Below are 7,784 nucleotides of genomic sequence, written 5' to 3' on the forward strand. Positions count from 1 at the left end.
TCACTCTGGCTTATTAAACAGAGAATTCCTGTCATACATGAAGAGGAATGTGTGGATGGACCTTTACTAGATGAAGACACTGAGCCAGAGACTACTGTCATGCAGTCTCTTAGAAGATTTCTATGACTGCTGACATGCCTGACATGAACATTCAGAAGATGTGTATTCTAGGTTGTGATTTCAAGTTTGGTGCTGATGGAAAAGTGAGTGCCTAGGACTTTCTCTCTTTCTCAGGGTACCATTTGACCTTCAGATTCTGTCCAATAGAGCCACAGACATACTACCAAGAGAGGATGAAAATATTCCATCCACTCCTGGGGAGCTCCTCTCTCCTCCTTTTAAGTTAGAGGGTTTATAAAGAATATAAACTTTATGTGGGAAACTATTTCCTCTGTGGTGTTAATTTTTCCACTGGATGCTAGGTTAATTTTATGCAATTTGGAAACTTTATTTCTTACTGATGTGTCTTAAAAAGATATACCTTAGCAAGATTGTGCTTTACTGTACAACTAATATTTACTTAGAAGTGTATACATACCATGTTTGTCTTTCTGGGTCAGGATTACCTCACTCAAGATGATTTTTTTCTTGTTCCATCCATTTGCCTAAAAATGCTGTGATGCTGTTGTATTTAAATAATGAATAATACTCCATGGTGTATTTTTGTTTTTAGTTAGGTAGTAAGAACTTTGTCACTACCTATTATCATTGTAATATCTCTTGTGTTTCATTGATCATTTAATTTTGCTAAATTTCCCCCTTTGTTTATAAAACTTTATATTTTAAACATCTTAGAGCTGAGGGTGTACAATGAAACAAATATCAGCAGCAGAATAAAAATCTTCAACAGTATTACTGTCTAGTGGATTAGAGATATCAGTTAGCACAAAGTAGTAAATGAATTAAGACCAAAGTCTGAGGAAGAGATCAAGGGTGTAATTCCTGACAAGAGTCAGAAACTAAAGAAAGCCCAGTTACTAATTACATATTTGTGCGTCAAATGGACATTGTGTGGCTTTTGTATGGGTTTAGAAGACTTTGTAGTTTGAATCCTCATTCTTTGTGTGTCAAATGGGAGTAGTAAATCATGCTCAGTGTGGGTCTGAGTAGAGCACTATATTTTTGTGTATAGTTTATTATATCTAAATATGTGTTTGTACATCTGTCTACCATGTATACATGCTTGTAAGAATATATGTAGCTATCTAGGTATGCAATGATGCATGCATCCATCCTTCTGTCCATACTTCCATCAATGTATTTATCTATCTTTCTATCTATCTAGTTAGTGAACAGTGCATAACATATATACGGAAATCAGAATTGCAGGTTGAACCGTCTTCTCATCCTCTTACCATACACTTCTGGGGATTGGAACATTGGCTATCTAGCATTTCTTTTACCATGCACATCTTGAGGAAGGAGCATAGCTGCCATTATCACTTACTTAAACAGTCCCAGTGCATGTTGTAAATCTTTCTTAAAGAATTATATAAACTTTTATTACCAGGTACACATTGTATCGTCATTATTATTCGAGCTACGCAGTAAATGTGAACTCTTAATTTGTATGTGATTCCTCTCACCCAGTGTCCATGAAAGTCAACTAGTTCAGGGATAAACTGTGGGGCCCTGGGAACCCTTCTGCCAAAGAAAACAACTTATTTTTTTTCCTTTTAAAGTTTAAAATCGATTCTTTTCTAATGGAAAACATCTTAATTACAGTTTTCCCTCCCTTCTTTCCTCTCAGTTCTTCCTCCAACTTCTCTCCCCTCGGGTTCCACTCCATTTCTGTCACCTATTTGAAAAGAATAGGCGTCCAAGAGTTAACAACCAAATAACAAAATAAGCTATAATAAGAAAAAACCAAAAATTATCACAATGAGGCTGGACTAGTGTAGGACAATATTACATAGGCTACATATTTTTGCATTGTATTGGCAGCCAGGATCTCAAGCCACAGTAGCAGTTGAGGTGCTGAAAGCACTTTCAGACTGACTGTACCCTGAGGTCAGGATATGCTGATGTTGTTCTGTTCCTTCTTTGTAATTATGAAGACCTCCTGGGAGGAGGTGTTAATTCCAAGCTAATGAAAGAGCTGTGGCTGTGACTTTAGCCCTGCTACCCTGGAAACAGAATGCTAATGAACTTCTCTCTCAGTTTACCTTGGGAGATAATAACTGTTTTGAGAATAAATGCAGGCAATCTTCAGGATTTGAATGAACCCTGAGACTGCTTTCTGATTTTGCTGTGTGAACTGTGTCTCAATTATTCCCGCATCTCCATGTCAGTCCAGGAGGTTAGTTTATGTTGGAGCTGGACCCTGACATAGTGATGTTAGCAATGTGGGACTGACCGCTGAACCCCGAGAAATGCTGGAGAAGTGACTAGAAGTATGGAGGAGAAAGTGAGGAATCCTTGAGGGAAAGCTGCAACACAGGTCGATATGTGAATAATGAGCACTAAAGAATAGAATTTAAGGAAGCATAGGATAAAGCAGGACTATATCGGGAGTAGTCCGCCTGATCGCCGCCATCATGGACACGAGTCGCGTGCAGCCCATCAAGCTCGCTAGGGTAACCAAAGTGCTGGGCAGGACCGGTTCGCAGGGACAGTGCACGCAGGTCCGTGTGGAATTTATGGATGACACCAGCTGTTCCATCATCCGAAATGTCAAAGGTCCCGTTCGAGAGGGAGACGTGCTCACCCTATTGGAGTCAGAAAGAGAGGCTCGGAGGTTGCGCTGACTGACCTTCCTGCTGGGTCCTGAGTATACACCACTTGGCCCATGATGACCTGCGACTATTAAATAAAACATTTGTATTGTTTTAAAAAAAATATCGGGAGTAAAATTTGTAAATATAGAAATATGGGGCAAGGAAAAAGCAATCAAATGGTTAATACATTTGATTTGAGATATATTAAAGGAGAGAAGAGAGAATACAGCAACATCAGATACAGGAATTTTTAGAATTTATAGAGAAGCTATGCCCTTGGTTTTCTGAGTGCTGAACCTTAGATGTTGGTGCATGGAAAGAAGTAGGGTTAAAGATTTACCAATGTTATTGTAATTATGGACCAGAAAGCATTTCTGGATGCTAATACAGGAAAGGTTGGACTTAGATCCTGACTAGCAGGAGATAGTTCCATCCACACCACCTGAGGAGTTGCTAGATGCTTTTACAGAAGAGAGTAGTTACAATCAGCCAGAGACTAATGATTTAGACTATAAAAGGGAGTCTTCATCTCCCTCACTAGCAACCAGCAATGCAGAAAGACAGGAACAGAATAATGAGGTTCAGGAGGAATGAAGAGGCTTGAGAAGGATGATAAACTTGCTATCGCACAGACTAGAATCTATGGAGATCCAGGCCTCTTGTCAGAAGAGTAATTCTCTTCCTACCATAATAGCTGATTTAGACCCACATACATTACAGAGCACTCCAAAAGTGAAGCAGATGCATAACTATAGTAGTGAATCTCCTCTACATTCTTGTGTTAGAAAAACCACTAGCAGAGGGGAAGAAATGCAAGGGTTTCCATTCTCTCCCATAATAGGGCAAAGAGATGTGCAAAGAAACTTGCTTAGGATACATACTCCCATATCATTTAAGTTACTCAAAGAATTAAAAACTGCTTGTGCTCAGCGTGGCCCCATGGCTCCTTTTACACAGTTGCTGTTACAGAATAAAACTGCAGAAGCTTTGCCACAAGCAGATTAGAAGCAGATATCCAAGGCTTGCCTGTCAGGAGGAGACCAGCTATTGTGGAAAACTGAATTTTCAAAACAATGTCAGGCCACAGCTGAGAGAAACAGAGCTCAGCAGATTCCTATTTCATAGGAAATGCTTGCAGGTGAGGAACCTTATTCAGGAAGAGATAGAATTGGTTATAGCAGAATATGCCCAAATTAATGCAGTGGCCACGAAAGCCTAGATTAGACTTCCATGGTCAAAAGAACAGATTGAGGAGTTGTCAGGGACAAGATGAATTAGCTCAGGACTTTGTTTCCAGACTAACACAGGCATCCAATAGGTTGGTTGGAGACACAGAAGCAGGGCAGTTAATAATTAAACAGTTAGACTTTGAGAACACTAATGCTGTATGTAAGGTGGCTCTAAGACCTTTTAAAAAGCAGGGTAACATTGAAGATTATATCCAAATTTGCTCGGATATTGGCCATTCATATACACAGGGAATGGCCATAGCTGCTGCCTCACAGAGAAAGGCAATTAACGATATCATATCCCAGCAGAGAGGTCTAGGCCAAGGGAGAATGCAAACTACAGGAATAGCTGGAGGCTGTTTTGGATGTGATCTTATGGGGCATCAGGTCAGACGATGTCCTGATAAGAGAGTAAGCCCAAGGACCAGAAAAGAACCAGGATTATGTAGGAGATGCAGGAGAGGAAAGCATTGGACTAGTGAGTGCAGATCAAAAAGAGAAATCCCATTTCAGAATACGGATGCAAGCAGGGTTCAGCCTCAGGCCCTGAGACAAAATTATGAGGCAATACAGCAATCTGTTTTCCCACAAGGAAATCTATACAGGACCTTTACAGAGTAACCCCAAGAAGCACAGGGCTTGACCTCAGTTCTTCCATATACATGGTTCTGTCACCTGAAGTGGGGATGCAAGCTCCCCCCATGGGGGTCTATGGGCCTTTACCAAAAAGTACTGTAGGATTATTGTTAGGGAGATGTAGCACAACTATGCACGGGATCATTGTCACTCCTGGAGTCATTGATTCTGATTTTGAGGGAGAGATCAAGGTGATGACTCGTAAACTATACTTTTATTGCAAGTACCTTTGCTAGCACCAATGATATTGCAATCAAAGAAAAGCAATGTATTCAGGGATGTCCTGATGACCCCAATTCATCCCTGGAAGCACAAATCAGGTACCACAAGTTGTCCTCTGAGATATACGTGCACATTGTGATGGATGATTACACATGAGCATTTGTATGCACACACAATACACACACAGAACACATAATACATTTAGTTGTGTTTTGGGTTTTTTGTTGTTGTTAAGTCGGGGTTTCTCTGTAACTGCCCTGGATGTCCTGGAACTCACTCAGTAGAACAGGCTGGCCTTGAAATCACAGAGATCCGCCTGCCTCTGCCTCCCTAGTATGGGGATTAAAGGCATGTGCCACCACTGCATCTCATTGTAATATGTTTTTTTTTTAAAGGAGTGGTGCTGGAGAGATGGCTCAGCGGTTTAGAGAACTGGCTGCTACTCCAGAGGACTGGATTATATTTACCAGCATCCCTACAACAGGCCACAGCCATCTATCCTTTTGGTTCCTGGGCATCCAGTGCCTTCTGACCTCAGCAGTCTCATGCACACAGTGATACACGTGCACACACTCAGATGTGCAAACATATGCAGCATAAAACAAAGAAATAATTTAAAAACAACAACAACCCAGCATTGTGGTATATGCCTTTAATTCCAGTACTTAGGAGGTAGGTCTCTGTGAGTTCAAAGCCAGCCTGGTCAACATAAACAATTCTAGGACAGCTACGTGATAGAATGAGACCCTTGTGAAAATAGAAAAAAGAAAAAAGTAGTCTTTGGGACTTTCCTCTTTTGATTTGTGGAAGAGAAGGACTGAATTTATGAATTATTTTAACACATACTAATCCTCATCTCTCTTGGTGTCTAGTGAGAACCCAAAGTGTAGCACGTTGGAATTTTTGTCACCTATCCCCTTCAGAAGAAAAAAAATGATCTTGATGGGGAACCTCTTTCAGCCAATGGCCTTTGAGAGGCTGGACCAGGAGGGGTGTGACGTAGGCTCAGAGATCTCTTTGAAAAAAAGGAAAATTGAATGGGATAATAGGTATACTAGTGTGAATTTATAGTAATAATAATAATGCTAATATAATAATATAATAACACTAATAATAATAGTGAGTAACAAAGTGAATACTTTTGAGCTATTTTGTAGATTCTTGTATACTGATACAAATTCTTTATATTATATTTCTTATATTGAATATACACCTATTTCTGTTTACAATATTTGAACACCTATGCAAAGTCATTTTGCTAGATTGTATGCATGCTTGTTTCTACCTCTGTTTAAGAGAGTTGTATATTTATACAATTTTAGGATATATCTATCATAATGCATTATACATCTCTACCTCTGATCAAAACATTTATACATTGTTTACATTTTGAGGTCATTGCCATTATTTGTTGCACAGTTGTTTAAAGATTGTTTAATATTCTAATATGAAATCTTAGTCTTTAAGTTATATAGGTACTAGGTATTATAGGTCAATAGTTGTCCATGTTTGTCATACTTATAGTTACACTGATAAGGTTCATAAGATACATAGAGACTGTATTCTGCATAGATGAGTAATCTTCAAACACTTCAAGAAACTGTAGAACATGGCATTTAAATAACTTAGGGTTCTGTTGACTTGAGACATGATTGCTCCTTACAGCACTGATCTATTCCTGAAAAAAGTGTTGAGCATCAAAGACACTCCACTGGGAGCTTGTTTTCTTCTTGGCAAACCTTGCCTTTGGTCAAGAAACTGCCCGTGCTTTGACCACTGGCAAAATGCATGTTGTCCGGACTGGACAAGCAAGATACAAGAAAAAAAGACCATCAAACCTTGTCAAGATAAGGTAAGACGGTTTTTTAAATTGTTCTGCCTCTAGAAGGGGTCTGTCAGTTACTCTAGGCCTTGACCAAAGTTGTTTGCTTCAACATTGCAAATGAGACTTTGGGTGATTGCCCAGGTAGCAGGATGTCTCTGTCACCTACTGCACATTTTGGAAGCTGCTTGATTGCACTTCCTGCCTACTTACGTAATAGTATATCTCCTTTCTCAGGCCTTTGGTGGGGGTTGAAGATTTGATAGTTGTAGCAACCTTCCTCTTATGATCTAGCCAACACATTTCTAATACAAGACTAAGACTTCTTAGGATAAAATAATTATTAAAACAGTTAGCATATGTTTCTTGCTTAATATTGCTTATACTGGCTTATAGTTCTAATTATTATACTTGATATCTTTTCTTATTGTATATAGATTTGTATTGGGTTTGTAACACTCTTATTTATACAAAAGTGGGAGGTGATGTGGAACCTACATCAGCCAATGGCCTTTGAGAGGCTGGAGCAGGTGGGGTGTCACTTTAGGGTACCAAAAGGTTCTCAGGAGAGCCCGCTCTGCCTCTTCCTGTGCACTACACTTGGATGTTGGACTCTGCTCTTGATTCTTCTTTGTGATCTGTGAGTTTCCCTATTAAAAAAAAACTTAGCATACTCTATTTGGAGCTAGTATGGGATTATTTGAATAGTATTTACCCCATCTGACACGTTCTGCTTCAGGATCTCTAATAAAATCTACCAAGACTCAACTTCATTTATTCATGGGTCTCATTAAGAATGTGGTTTAGAGCTGGGCTGTAGCTCAGTAGTACTGTGTTTGGTCAGCATCTATGATGACTTGGGTTCAGGTTTCAGAACTGCAAATTTGAGTGAATTTTAATAAGGCCAAAATATCTCTGTCACTGATTCTGTATATTTAAAATATTTGCTTACATGTGCAACTTAATCTACTTATTGAAAACCAAAAAATATTTTCTCAACTGTGATTCTGACTGAAATATTTTCTCAGACTTTTAAAATTCATTCTTATTCTGCTTTATGATAACTGAGCTCTCCAATAAGCTTATTTATATTCTATATCATGACATAGACTTTTTTTTCTTTTTTTTTTCTTTTATTTTTTTTTTATTGAGAAAAGG

At 38.9% G+C, this 7,784-nt stretch overlaps 1 protein-coding gene and 1 pseudogene across 3 annotated transcripts in view; one reads left to right on the forward strand and one right to left on the reverse strand.

Annotated features, from left to right (window-relative positions):
- The window catches only part of LOC101988417 (E3 ubiquitin-protein ligase RLIM-like), a 161,327-nt gene that overhangs the window by 53,781 nt on the left and 99,762 nt on the right, over positions 1 to 7,784 (reverse strand). The window lies entirely within an intron of this gene.
- On the forward strand, positions 2,518 to 2,838 carry LOC101988695 (annotated as a pseudogene).

The sequence above is a fragment of the Microtus ochrogaster genome, unplaced genomic scaffold, assembly GCF_000317375.1.
Source record: "Microtus ochrogaster isolate Prairie Vole_2 unplaced genomic scaffold, MicOch1.0 UNK50, whole genome shotgun sequence".
Lineage (NCBI taxonomy): Eukaryota > Metazoa > Chordata > Mammalia > Rodentia > Cricetidae > Microtus > Microtus ochrogaster.